General features: G+C 33.9%; 1 protein-coding gene across 4 annotated transcripts in view; it reads right to left on the bottom strand.

Annotated features, from left to right (window-relative positions):
* The window catches only part of CLOCK (clock circadian regulator), a 111,451-nt gene that overhangs the window by 61,555 nt on the left and 36,434 nt on the right, over positions 1-13,462 (bottom strand). The window contains exons 1-2 of one of the 4 annotated variants that reach the window (XM_031944015.1): positions 3,992-4,643; positions 2,800-2,947 (exon numbers count right to left, since the gene is read on the bottom strand). The exons of 2 other annotated variants lie outside the window; for them this stretch is intronic. The gene's annotated coding sequence lies outside the window, so the exon portion shown is untranslated. Of the gene's footprint in view, positions 1-2,799; positions 3,374-3,991; positions 4,644-13,462 lie in introns of those variants that run through there. One more of the 4 variants, XM_031944014.1, reaches the window with a different exon arrangement.

A 13,462-nucleotide genomic window follows, 5' to 3' on the forward strand; every position in this document is an offset into this window, starting at 1 on the left:
AAGAGAAGGGAGATGGAAATCAAAAGTGGAAACTTTCCAAACTTTGCTGTAGCCACTTACGTGCCAAGAAACAGAGCAGTATTTTCTTGAGATTTTTTTTTTTTTGGAAAAGCATAGATCTGCACAATCAGCCCTGCCCCCTTTTGTATTTAATACAATGGTTTCACTAATAAACTATATTAGTGAAATCATTCATGTTCTAATACTGGAATGTTATTATATTATTTCCAGTATCTTTCTACTGTGAAAAAGTTGAGAGATCCATTGAAACTTCTTGAATGAATTTCTGGATCTTTTAAAAGAAGGAAAACATCACAATTAGCCAAAAGCTACAAATAATCCATAAAGTTTTCACTTTTAAACTATTTAAATTTTCCAAAGAGTAAGTGAGAAACTGCAAGAAATAAATTTGTTCTGGTCCTTTTAGCAACACAAATACTAAGGGCCACACTACACTGTATTTGCATAGAACTGTTATGTTCTTCATTTCTATTTAGTTTTTCCCAATAAATTATCTGAATTTTCTATTAAAACAATGTATCTATGGCTGCTATATATTTATCTGTTAATATAGTTACAAACTGAATTTAAACAAGAAAAAAATAAAGGAAAAATCATATGTATTTTGGATTTTCATTTATGCACACACTGAAAGGACCAAAAAAATTGTTTGGAAAAAGTGAATTGAATGACTAGTGACCAATTCTTTGGTACATAATTAATAGATAATTCTTTGAATTCTACCAAGAATTAGGTGGCTTAGGCATTCAAGTGATCATGAATAGAAATGACCCATATTTTGATTGCTGCTTTACCAAGTAAGGTCATTATTTCATCTGATACTATTATTTGCTTACCAAAAGATTGCCAACAGATCACAAATGCAATTATGTTTATTGCATTTTATGTTTATCAACTTCAATTAAAGTAATAGTAATAAACATTATTATAGTCTACATCATGACCATATATAATAGATTTGAATATAAATATTTACTTTGGCATTCTGTTTATAGTTTTATATTCCTACTCTTTCCTATATTTATTTGCATGTTATGAACCTCTACACTCTAGTTCTATTTCACTATGCATATCTGTTGTAGAAATAACCTAGAATTCACAAGAAGCTACTACTACCAGAAGTTACAAAATACCTAAGTTATTTCACAAAACAGGAGTTATAGAGGATCTTAGCAATCAGATTGTCAATGCTCTGTACCATGAACTGCCTATTCTATGACAAGTAAGCAGCTCCTCTGAAAGCTGGTGCAATATTCCATCATGCCAGATTTCCATGAATTAGCCAGGCTGCTACAGACAAAAACAGAAATGCTGCAAAAAAAAAAAAAAAATGGAAAGCTCATTTAAGAAAACTATTTGAAATAATAAGTCAAGGTGTATATTGAAAACATAGTCTGATATAGTTTTGTAATGCACTAAAGTTTATTATTAATGTTTTATATATTCCAGCTTGTCCTCTTTAAATAGACTATCAGATGATTCAACTTTCAATGGTGCCCAAATCTTGGAATAAAAATGTTTTATTCAAGAGAGCAGACCTTGGTTATTCTTTTTAAAAAATTATTATTGAAACTTTTATTTTCAAAAACATATGCATAGATAATTTTCAACATCCACCCTTGCAAAATTTTGTGTTCTAAATTTTTTTTCTCCCTCCCTTCCCCCTACCTCTTTCCCTAGACTGTAAGTAATCCAATATATATTAATCATGTGTTATTCTCCTATGCATATTTCCACATCTATCAGGTTGTACAAGAAAAATCCTATCAAAAAAGGAAAAAAAAAGTGAGAAAGACAACAAAAAGCAAGCAAACAACAACAAAATGAAAATACTATGTTGTGATCCACACTCAGTTCCCACTGTCCTCCCTCTGGATGCAGATGGCTCTCTCCATCCACAAGACCAGGAACTGGCCTGAATCATCTCATTGTTGAAAAGAGCCATGGAGAACCTTAATTATTCTAACATTATAATTTAAAGTATTTACCAATTTTTCCACTGAATTCTTAATAAGCAATCATAACTGCTTAAACTCCAGACACTATAAAGTAAATTTTACAAATGCACGCAACAATATTTTAAGGTATAGCACTGTATAGCCAAAGTACTGGAGTCAGCATGCCAATCTCATCTTTGATATCTGCATGACCATGACCACATCACAACTGTTTACAATTTCATCTCCCTATTCTTCAAATGTCTTGGTTATATTCTGTACTGGTAGAGCTTCCGTACCAATGATCCATAGATCTTTGCCTACTGAAAGATTTGGAGAAACTCTTGTGCCCTTTAGCTAATCATATTCCTTACTTGGTAGTAATCCAATTCCATAAAACCCTAATAAAGTAAATACTTCCCATGTACTATGTTGCACTATGTCCTGGGTACAAAAAAAAAAAAAAAAAATTAGTTCTCTTCAAGAAGCTTCGCTTCTGCCGGGGATGAAACAGAAAAATTAATAATTTAAGATAACATGAGGAGAGATCAAGCACTAAAAACCAGGAGGATCAAGATGTCTTATGGGAATTGGTTGATGAGTGAAGTCACTGAAGAAGCTAAAGTTTCTAATAAAATTATCTTCTATAAGGATGTAAGGTCCTTGAAGACAGAGAAGACCTCATTTATTTCATTCTTTTCCCAGAATCTAGCACAGGGTTTATAGACATAGTCAAGTCAAAAGTATTAGAGTAAGGGCTACTTCTATGCCACATGCTGTGCTTAGTAAAAGAACTCCAGCTGAGAAAACTATACAAAACACCATCTTCTCTGCAACTTACAAGTCTTGGAGAATTATCTTGAACACTGACAGCTTAAGTGACTAGCTCAAGGTTTCCAAAGCCAATATAACTGGAGCCTGGATCTTCTTGAGTTCAGGAATTTATATATCATATCATGTAGTCTCTTGTATTAAGTACATAGCAACACCTATAGAATGAGAACCAAACCTTAAAAGAATTGCAGACTGCTAACAACAAAAATCACTAACATTAAAAGCAATGCAGATTAAAACAGTTCTGATAGACATTTCAGATACATGGAACAGCCTACACAAGTTGAGAAAAGAGCAATAATTCTGAAATGATAACACTGGGCTCAAATCTTGCTTCTGATACTACCTGTGTAACCTTCAAAAAGTCTCAAATTCTTTGGTCTCCCTCTGTAGAATGAAGAGGTTGAAGGAGATATAGATAAAATACTTCTTGCACTAAGTATCTATGATCTTATGAACTATTTGTTTATATCCTTTGACCATTTATCTGCTGGAAAATGGTTCTTGGTCATTTTTATACACATAACACATACAGAGTATGGACAGAAGGGAAAGGAGAAAAGGCAGGAAGGCAAGAAACAATTATTTATTAAGCATTTATATGTACCAAGTACAGTGCTTTATAAATATCTCATTTCAATCCACAATGGATAGCCATCAAAGATTTATTAAGCATCTATTTTATGCCAAGTACAATGCTAGGGACTGGGGAAACAAAAATCAAAAGTCTTTGTCCTCAAGGAACTTACTTGCATTCTGTACCAAGAGACATGTATATACTTAAGCATAAACAAAGCAATTTTGTAAGAAAGGTAATAGCTTGTGGTGGCCAGAAAAGTTATGCGATTTGTACCAGTGTCGAAGGAGTACAAGCACAATGATGAAATCATGGAATTAAAAAATAATTTAGGAAAAACAATGAAAACTTCAATGTAAACAACATAAGGTGTAACATCCAATAAAAGTATAAAATCAGGTCTATTTATGGTTGAAAAAAATCTACCAAGTATTTCCTTTTGTGTCTTCTTCTAGTCTGTAATTTGTATGCTTACATGTTTTGCTATTTTTTATATGGTCTTCATCAATATAGTTTTTTCTTTTGAGACTACCATCCTCATTTTCTACATTTTGGCATAAGCATGTCTTTATATTAACTTTATTTTCTTTATATTGCTCATATTTATTATTATTGATGTTACCTTTAGAAGCAACTTAACAGAAGAAGAGACAATTGGATGTGGAGTCAGAAGATGAGTTCTATATTTGTCAGTAGGCTCAAACGAGAAGACTCTCCAGCTTGGTAAGACCTGCCAAAGTTTATTTTCTTGGCACAGGCTTCTGAAACTCAAGGGCACCACCATACCATACTGATGCCTTGGAGGAGAATGTTAAGTAAATTCATTAAGTTGCAGCTTTGGTATTTTAAGTAGATTTCAGTCACTAAACAAATAGGTTACCTAGCATGGTTATTTTGGTTAACAAACATTCTAGTTGATAAACTATTCTTATTACTTGCTGTTCCTAGTACAAGATATTTCATCTACCATCTGTTCTAGGAAGCAGGCTTGGAATGCAGTCACTCCTCAACCATCTCTACTTAGAATACTGAACTTCCTTCAACACTCAGCTCAAGTATCTACATGAGGTCTTTCTTCTACATCATTGTTAAATCCACCCATACTTGCCTTTCACAGAATATTTTTTTTAAATGTTTGGTACTCAATTACCTATGTTCATGTTGTTTCCCCAATAGAATGAAAACTTGAATTTTTTGAGTAGTTTTTTTCCATCATGTCCACTCTTTGGGATACCAATTGGGAGTTTCTTGGCAAAGATACTAGAGTATCTTTACCTGGGAGTAAACCAGAGTGGTTTGCCATTTTCTTCTACAACGAATTTTACAGATGAGGAACTGACAAACATAATTAAGTGATTTTCCCAGGGTTATACAACTCAAGTATCTGAAGCCATATTTGAACTCCAAAGATGAGTCTTTCTGCTCCAAGCCTAGTTGCTCTCAAATCCCTAGAAGACAGAGAATTAATCTCTTTTGTCTTTATATCTCTAATCCATAGCATATCTTGGTACAATACATGTTTAATAAATGTCTGCTGAATGAATGAATCAATGGAAGCTGAATCTAGCAAAGGAGAATGAGAAGGAACTATAAAACAGAAGAATCATATTATCAAAAATTCTGAGTTAGAGGGGTTTTAGTCAACAGTTAATTCCTTTATTTTTACAGATGATGAGACCGAGGCACAAAGTAGTTAAGAATCAGAAAAAAGCAGTGTTAATTGTCAAAAGAGGAGAAAGCAAAGCCGTTGGAAGAGGTAGTCAACAGTGTCAAAAGATTTAGTGTAATCAAGGCTGAGAAATGAGAGGTCAATAGATTTTGCAACCTTTCAGTGGTTGCAAGATTAAGTTCTAAGCATCCCCTTCTCTCCAACTGGACATAAGCTAGCTTAACCACCTGGAAGAAAGGCAGAGTGTGCAAGTGAATGGGCGTTGGGAGTCATCTAAGCCTCAGATGTGTCACATCCCTTCTGGGCCTCAGATTTTCTTATCTGTAAATGAAGGAGGCAGAGAATGGCAGATTGAGGTCTCTTCCAGCTCTGGATCAATGATTCCATGATCCTAAAGAAGTCAATATGTACCCTGAAACTCATGGTGGCTTTGAGTCCTAAAAAATTGGGTTCTAGGTTATAAATCATTGATTTAAGGGATGATCGATTGTCAGCTAAACTGTGGAAGATTTTTGAGTTTTTCCAGAACCTAGACTGAATTATGGCTATGAAAGTTCTAAAACTATGTTTTCAATAAAGCTTGAGTTAAAAGAATGATACTCAACCCAGCCAGGTAGCAAAATATACCCAAATACTAATTGCCAGGAGAAAGACCTATCAAAAAGGACTTTGGGGGTCTTCTCCCTTCTCCCTTTTTTAAAACCATCTCTTAGATCATCTTTTATGAGTAATTTTTCTAAATAGGGCAATTTCAACTTTAATCAGTTTCTTCAGTAACTACTGATAACTTTGAGCATAATCATTTTAGGAGTTAGTTTTTCTTATCAGAGAGGAAAAAAGATTTATAAATGTATATATATATTTATATTATATTATTTATATAAAAACATGTAACTATTTCATAAAAGTTAAACTTAAAGCATTTCAAAAAATACATGCCTATATGTGTATATATGTGTGCATTTATATGTATACTTGTATGTGTATGTATATGTATATACATATATAGATGTATATCTGGAAGGGCAGCTTAATAAGGGAACCAGGTAAAACAGAATTTTAGGGACAACAGGGCTCCTTATTTTGCCTGGGCTGCAAGTACAGCAGCCACTCATGGGCTTTGACAAGGGAGCTCTGATCTGTTGCTCCATTTCTGACCTGAGTGGAGATTCACAGTCTTTAGGGAGATGGTGGCTCCCAGTCAGAGGGCTCACCACACCAGTACAGGACTAGATGAGGACATTCCATTGGCTTAAACCATTTTAAAGACTTCTACAATCTTCCCTGGGTCAGTAAGGTGGAACAATGGTCAATGCTGAAAAATTACCCATGCATATATCTTGTAAACAAAAAGCTATAATAAAAAAAAAAAGACAATTTCACAAATTAAAAAAAAAAAAAAAGGTGAAACAACAGATAAAGTACCAGATCTAGAGTCATGAAAACTTGAATTCAAAACCAATCTCAGACATTTACCAGCTATGTGAGCTTGGATAAGTCACTTAACCTTGTTTGCTTCAGTTTCCCCATGGTAAAATGAGTTGGAGAAATAAATGACAAACCACTCCAATTTCTCTGTCACAAATGGGGTCATGAAGATTTGGGAATGATTCAAGAACATCAAATGTTCTTCTCTGACTGTCCCCTGAAAGAAGATTCTTTTTTTCATAGAGCTATATTGGCACAGTGGGAAAAGCTCATGGTTTTGGTTTTGAGTCGCAAAATCTGGTCCAAATCTCAGTTCTGCCACTTTATACTCAATTTAGGCCAGTGTGACCAAAGGCAGGTCACCTGACTGCTCCAGGCTTCAGTTACTTCATTTGTAAAACAGGAGGATTGGACTCCATGACCTCTTAAGTCTTGTCCAGTTCTTCTTCCCACACTTTTAATATTCTAATTTGTATGTGAGTCCCTCAATTATATTTTAAGTTCCCTGAGGGTAGAAATTGTGTCTTATTTAGCTCCCAGTACCTAGCACAGCAAGCACACAGCACATAGGAGCTTATAAGTTTTGTCAAATTATTTAAGTACTTAAATACTTAAGTAATTAAGTACCAAGTATTATTAATTGCACAAATTGTATAAATGAATCAAGAATGACCTTGGCAGAAAAAGAGATTTTAAGAATTAAAGTTAAAGTTTCTATGGGTAATCACCAATGTAGTATCTAGGTATTTACCAAATAAAACAAAACAAGTAATTTTATTTTTTTTAAATCAAGATTATAGATGATCAACTGTGATGAACTTGGCTCTTTTCAACAATGAGATAATTCAGGCCAATTCCAAAAGATTTATGATGGAGAGAGTCATCTGCATACAGAGAGAGGACTATGGAGACTTAATGTGGATCACAATAAGGTATTTTCACCATTTTTGTTGTTGTTTACTTGCTTCCCCCCCCCCCCTTTGATCTGATTTTTCTTGTGCAACATGATATATGTGGAAATATGTTTAGAAGAATTGCATATATTTAACCTATATTGGATTACTTGTTATTTATAGGGAGAAGAAAGATACAGAGGGAGAAAAAATTGGAACACAGGTTTTGCAAGGATGAATGCTGAAAACTATCTGCATGTATTTTGAAAATAAAAAGCTGGGGATAGCTAGGTGGCACAGTGGGTAGAGCACCAGCCCTGAAATCAGGATGACCTGAGTTCAAATCTGACCTCAGACACTTAACACTTCCTAGCTGTGTGACCCTGAATAAGTTACTTAACCCCAACTGCCTCAGCAAAAAAAAAAAAAAAAAAAAAGTTACTATTAAAAAATATGTAGGAAAACACAGTAAAAATTAGTGCAGGGGTAGAGGGGAGAAGTCAAGAAACACAGAGAGAGCAGGTACCAAGATTTAATGAGCTTTGGAAAGAAACAAAACTTGGAGAACAACTCTATTTAGCAGCTAAAATGTTATTATAAGATCCACCCCAAGAAGAACTTAAATGCTACCTCATCTTCCCTTTCCAGCTTCTTCCAAGTAACCTGAGCAAAGATGTATATACATCAATTCCAACTAACATGAAGAAAACTGTAAGTTTAACATTATTCTTATATAGCAAAAACATTCTAGGTGGCTGTTTTTCTGAATAGCAAATGCTTTATACTTTCTTTTTTTAATTTTTATTTAATAGCCTTTTATTTACAGGATATATGCATGGGTAACTTTACAGCATTAACAATTGCCTGCTTTATACTTTCATGTCAATACAAATAAAGTGTCAGCATATTTTCTCTTTCTGGCAATTCTCTTCATATATCTCATCATCTTCCTATATTAGACCTAAGAATGGAATTTTATATAAGATCAAACAGATGAAAAACAACTGAATTAGCTTCTGGTCTAGAAGATGATATTAAAAAAAAACTTTAGCTATTTTGGTTTCTGAGCTGGATTTCTAGAAGAAAATATAGGCAGAATAATATTTGTGCTATAAAACCCAAGGGATTTGTTTTGAAATTTGATTATTCAGCAGTGTATGAAAATACTGACAGATGGTAGGTTAGAGCTGGCTCATCAGATACAATGACTTGTAACTAACATGGATAAATAAATCTAGAACTATGCTATGACACACATACCGCATCAATGAGGCCACTGGAGCTAGTTAAAATGTCACTAAAAATATGTTAGGTAAGCCAAGGCCACAAGTAAACATCTAACTTTTTGCAGTGCTACTGCTTTATAAAAAGATCAGTTGTTTTGACCTATTAAAACTTGGGTGAACTGCCAAGTTACTTTTTCAGCCAAGTAGGCCAAGTAAGTTCACATCCCTCTAAAAACTAGTTCAATCAAGAGCAAATTTCAGAAATTTGCCTGGAATAAGAAATGAAAAAACTAACTTGTAAAAATCTGTATTCTAAACTGCTCTGTTAAAAAAAGTGATTTAAGAACAGGATTTGTGATTTCATTAGTATAGGAAAATACCAGGTAAAGAAAATCTCCCAATGCATAATGGGACATTTTCTGCAATTTCTCATCTAAAAGAGTTTCCTATGGCAATGAAAGATTAAGTGACTCAGGGTCACAGAGTATGTCAGAGGCTGAGCTTAAGCTCTAGTCTTCCTAGCTCTGAGACAGATTTTCAATACTAGGCCACATTGTCTCTACAAATAACTGGATGAAAATAGCAAATCTTACATAGAGAGCATGTACCTATCTATTAAGAGTTTCTTTCTCCTAGAAATTATACTTTCTTTTTAAATAGCTATCATACAATGGAAGAAATTAAAGCAATAGGATAGACAATTCACTGTCCCCACTGAAGTCACCAAATATTACAATATATGTTGACTTCATTTTGAGGATTACATCAAAATCTTTGCAAAATTTCCATACTTCTTCATACTCTGCAACTGATGTCACTATATAAGCTACAACTGTATCTTCATGAGTCTTTTTATTTATACTCACCAGAAGTAATGCAACACAGAAACCATCATGTGTCCAATGAAATGATGTCTTTAGACATATACTAAAGCCAACTCTGTAAACTTATTAATTTGCTTCCCAAAGAAAACGTATTATAGAGATCCTACCTATATTATTTGACAATTTTTCTATTCTCTTCCATTAAGTCTGTATTTTGCAGTAAGAAGCTCATGACCTCACCCACAGTCAGCTCCAGATCTTGTTTTGACTGATTATAATCTGATTTCTATATTGACCAGCAATGATGCCCATTTGTGGAGTTGCCTTCTGGGTTATCAAGAAAGCATTTGCTATGACCTGTAAGTTAACCTTGACAAAAATCTATTAGCCTCTGCCTTGCATCACCTTGTATTCCAAAGCTAAACTTGCCTGTTATTAGTTTTCTTCTGAATTTCTGCTCTAGCATTTCAATACCCTGGGATGAAAGTAATATCATTTTTTGGTTTTATTTCTAGAATATATTGTGGGTCTTCAGAGAACTGAGCAACTTTGGCCTGTTGGGCATCAGTAATTTGAAGAGACTTTTACGGTTGATGTTGAATGGTTTGCCTTGGATTTGAAAAGATCATTCTGTCAACTTTAAGAGTATGTCATAGTACTGTTTTTCTCATCCTTTAAAAAAGACTACTCCATTTCTTGGAATTTTTATCTACAGTAGTATATATAATAATCACTTGAATTAAATTCACCAACACCCAAGAAGTGAAGAAAATAGAGAAAACTAAATGACACCCCTTTAAGAATAAGAAGTAGAAGTGATAAACAGATTTAAAAGATTAGAAGACTGCCTGAAGAACTTTGAACAGAAGTTCAAAATACTGTACAGGCATTCAGCAACAAAAAACACCCCAAAGCAAAAAGATGAACAAAAAGCAAAATGATTGTCCGATGAGAGAGGAAAGAAGGAAAGAAAAAGGGAAAGATATACTCAATTCAATACAGAATTCTGGGGAATAGCAAGGAGAAATTAAGTAAGTAAAGCAAAGAAATAAACTAAAACAACGGAATGGGAAAGACAAAAGATCTCTTCAAGAAAATTAGAAATGTCAAGGGAATATTTCACACAAAATTGGACATGATAAAAGACAAAAATGGCAGGAAACTAACAGAAGTAGAAGAAATTAAGACATGGCAAGAATATACAGGAAAAGTATACAAGAAAGATCTTAACATCACTGATAACCACAATTGTATGGTTACCGACTTTGAGAGACTACACGGAGAATGAAGTCAATCAAGTGGACATTAGGAAGCATTGCTAATAATGAGGTTAATGGAAGTGACAGAATTTCAGCTAAAGCTATTTAAAATCCTCAAAGATGATGCTGTTAAAATGCTACACTCAATATACCGGCAGATTTGGAAAACTCAACAGTGGCCACTAAATTAGAAAAGACCAATCTATAAGCCAATCCTAAAGAAGAGCAATGCCAAACAATGTTCAAATTACTAAACAATGAGTTAAGCTTAAGATTCTACGAGCTACAACTTGAATTCTTGTAAACCAAAAATTATCAGAAAAGCAAGCTTGTTTTCAAAGAGGCAGAGGAACTAGAGACCAAATTGCCTTGCTGTATTATGGAGAAAGCAAGGGAATTCCCCCAAAGTATCTTCAGCTTCATTGACTCCATTAAAGCTGTGAGAGCTGAATTACAAGGAAAGCTGAATACTATAGAATCATCACTCAAATTAGGAAACCTTTTGAGAGTCTGTGGGACTACTCATCAGAAGAACAAATACTCAAGCTGAAGATTAAACACTTTGATCACATGAGACTCCTGGGCTCAATGGAAATGAACCTGATGTTGGGAAAGACTATAGGCAAAAAGAAGGGGACACCAGAAGATGAAATGGATAGAAACTATCATGGAAGCAACTAAGCTGAGCTTGGACAGACTTTGGAAGACAGTGGAAGAGAAAAAGGCCTAGTGTAACATGATCCACAGGGTCCCAAAGTGTTGGATGTGACTAAACACATGAACAACAACAAGAAGAAACTGTGAAGTATCTTTCATTTAATAGCAACAGAATTTTGGTTTCATTTATAATGTCAATATTGACAAGTTTCATTTCCTCTAGTAGCTTATCAAAATTTCTGGTCAGCAAACAAAAATGTCATATTTTAGGCACCAATATAAGTCAAGATCTGTAGACTATCTACATCCTTTTAACATCCTCTACATCCTCTACCTCCTCTTCTGCTATTCTGCCCTAATTACTGTTAAGGAAAAGGGAACTACCTGCAAAGGGTCATTTTATATTTTCTTGGGCTACCACATTCGAAACAGTAATCACTTAGTGCCCAGCTTATATGTGATCTATATTTGGCCAGGCAAGTCCTTTTACATGAGTGACAGCAAGACCAAAGACAAAACCTTTCTAGATTGGTAGAAGCTCCCAGAACTTATCCTAAGCATAACTTTTAAGAACAGAGAGTCACTAACATGCCATGATATGAAATCCCAGTTAAAGTTAAGCTTTATTCTTTTTTTCTTAAAAAAAAAAAAAAAAAAAAAAAAAAAAGCTTTTTATTTTTCAAAACATATGTATGGACAATTTAACATTAGCCCTTGCAAAACCTTGTATTCCAATTTTTCCCCTTCCCCCACGCCCTCCCCTAGATGGAAAGTAGTCCAATACATGTTAAACATGGTAGAAATATATGTTAATATATGCATATACATTTATACAATTATTATCCTGCACAAGAAAAATCAAATCAAATCAATTTAAAAAAAAAAAAAAAAAAAAAAGGAGAGAAGCAAAATAAAAAGCAAGCAAACAATAAAAAGAATAAAAATGCTATGTTGTGAACTACACCCAGTTCCCACAGTCCTCTCTCTGGGTATAGATGACTCTTTATCACTGAACAACTAGAACTGGTTTGAATCATCCCATCGTTGAAAAGAGCCACATCCACCAGAATTGATCATCACATAGTCTTGTTGTTGCAGTGTGTACAATGATCTCTTGGTTCTGCTCATCTCACTCAGCATCAGTTCCTGTAAATCTCTCCAGGCCTCTCTGAAATCATCCTGTTGGTTGTTTCTTACAAAACAGTAATATTCTATAACTTATTCAACCATTCTCCAACTGATGGGCATCCATTCTTAGGCTTTATTCTTATCTATCTTTTTATGTGTATGACCTATCTTCTCAATTCAATTATAGACTGCTTTAAAGAAAACACCTTAGGTTATCTCTTTAGCAGTCTTTTATATAGTAGACACTTATGTTTGCTGAGTCATGTTAAATGTTAAGTGAAAAAAGCCCAAATCAAAGCTGAATTGGTATGTGGATAGCACACAACAATGGGACATTATTAGTAAAACTACAGGGAAAATCATAAAATCCAGTTGACTGGGTCTACTATACATTTATTTTATATAATCTCAGAATAACCCTACTCATCCTTTTTACATAGCCCTCACTGATAATCGAAAATTTAAAAGATAAATTTCTGTATTTTAGTTGGGTTCTCACTGCTGTGTCCCCAAACAACTGTTCTGTATCTTTTTCTCTCTCCCCTATAATCTATACTAAATGATAATTTATTGGAAAATTAATTTCTTCACACCCCCCACCCTAACCCCTTCAAATCTTCAAGTGCTTCTATATCTTCCTATATTCTGTCCTTTTACACTTCAGGAGACCAGCTGACCCTACTTCCTATTAAAGCTAATCTCATCTACCTATATTTTTAATGTCAATTCAATTCAGTTAACAAATAACAAGTTGAAACTATAGTAATTATTTTCTTACAATGATCTTTGAAAAATCAATCTCAGAATGGTAAGGAATATGCCAAATTTATAATAAATAAAATGTCATCATGAAGAGAAGAAACACTATAACAAAATGCAAAATCTTTGGTAGTAACTAATCAAGCAGCCTGAAGTTCCCAGTCACCCTTCTTATAAAGCTAAGCAACCTGACAAAACCATTTTTTTGGTTATGATAATTCCTATCCTCACAGCAGTGACAGTCTAGGCC

The sequence above is a fragment of the Sarcophilus harrisii genome, chromosome 6 (genome assembly GCF_902635505.1).
Source record: "Sarcophilus harrisii chromosome 6, mSarHar1.11, whole genome shotgun sequence".
Classification (NCBI taxonomy): domain Eukaryota; kingdom Metazoa; phylum Chordata; class Mammalia; order Dasyuromorphia; family Dasyuridae; genus Sarcophilus; species Sarcophilus harrisii.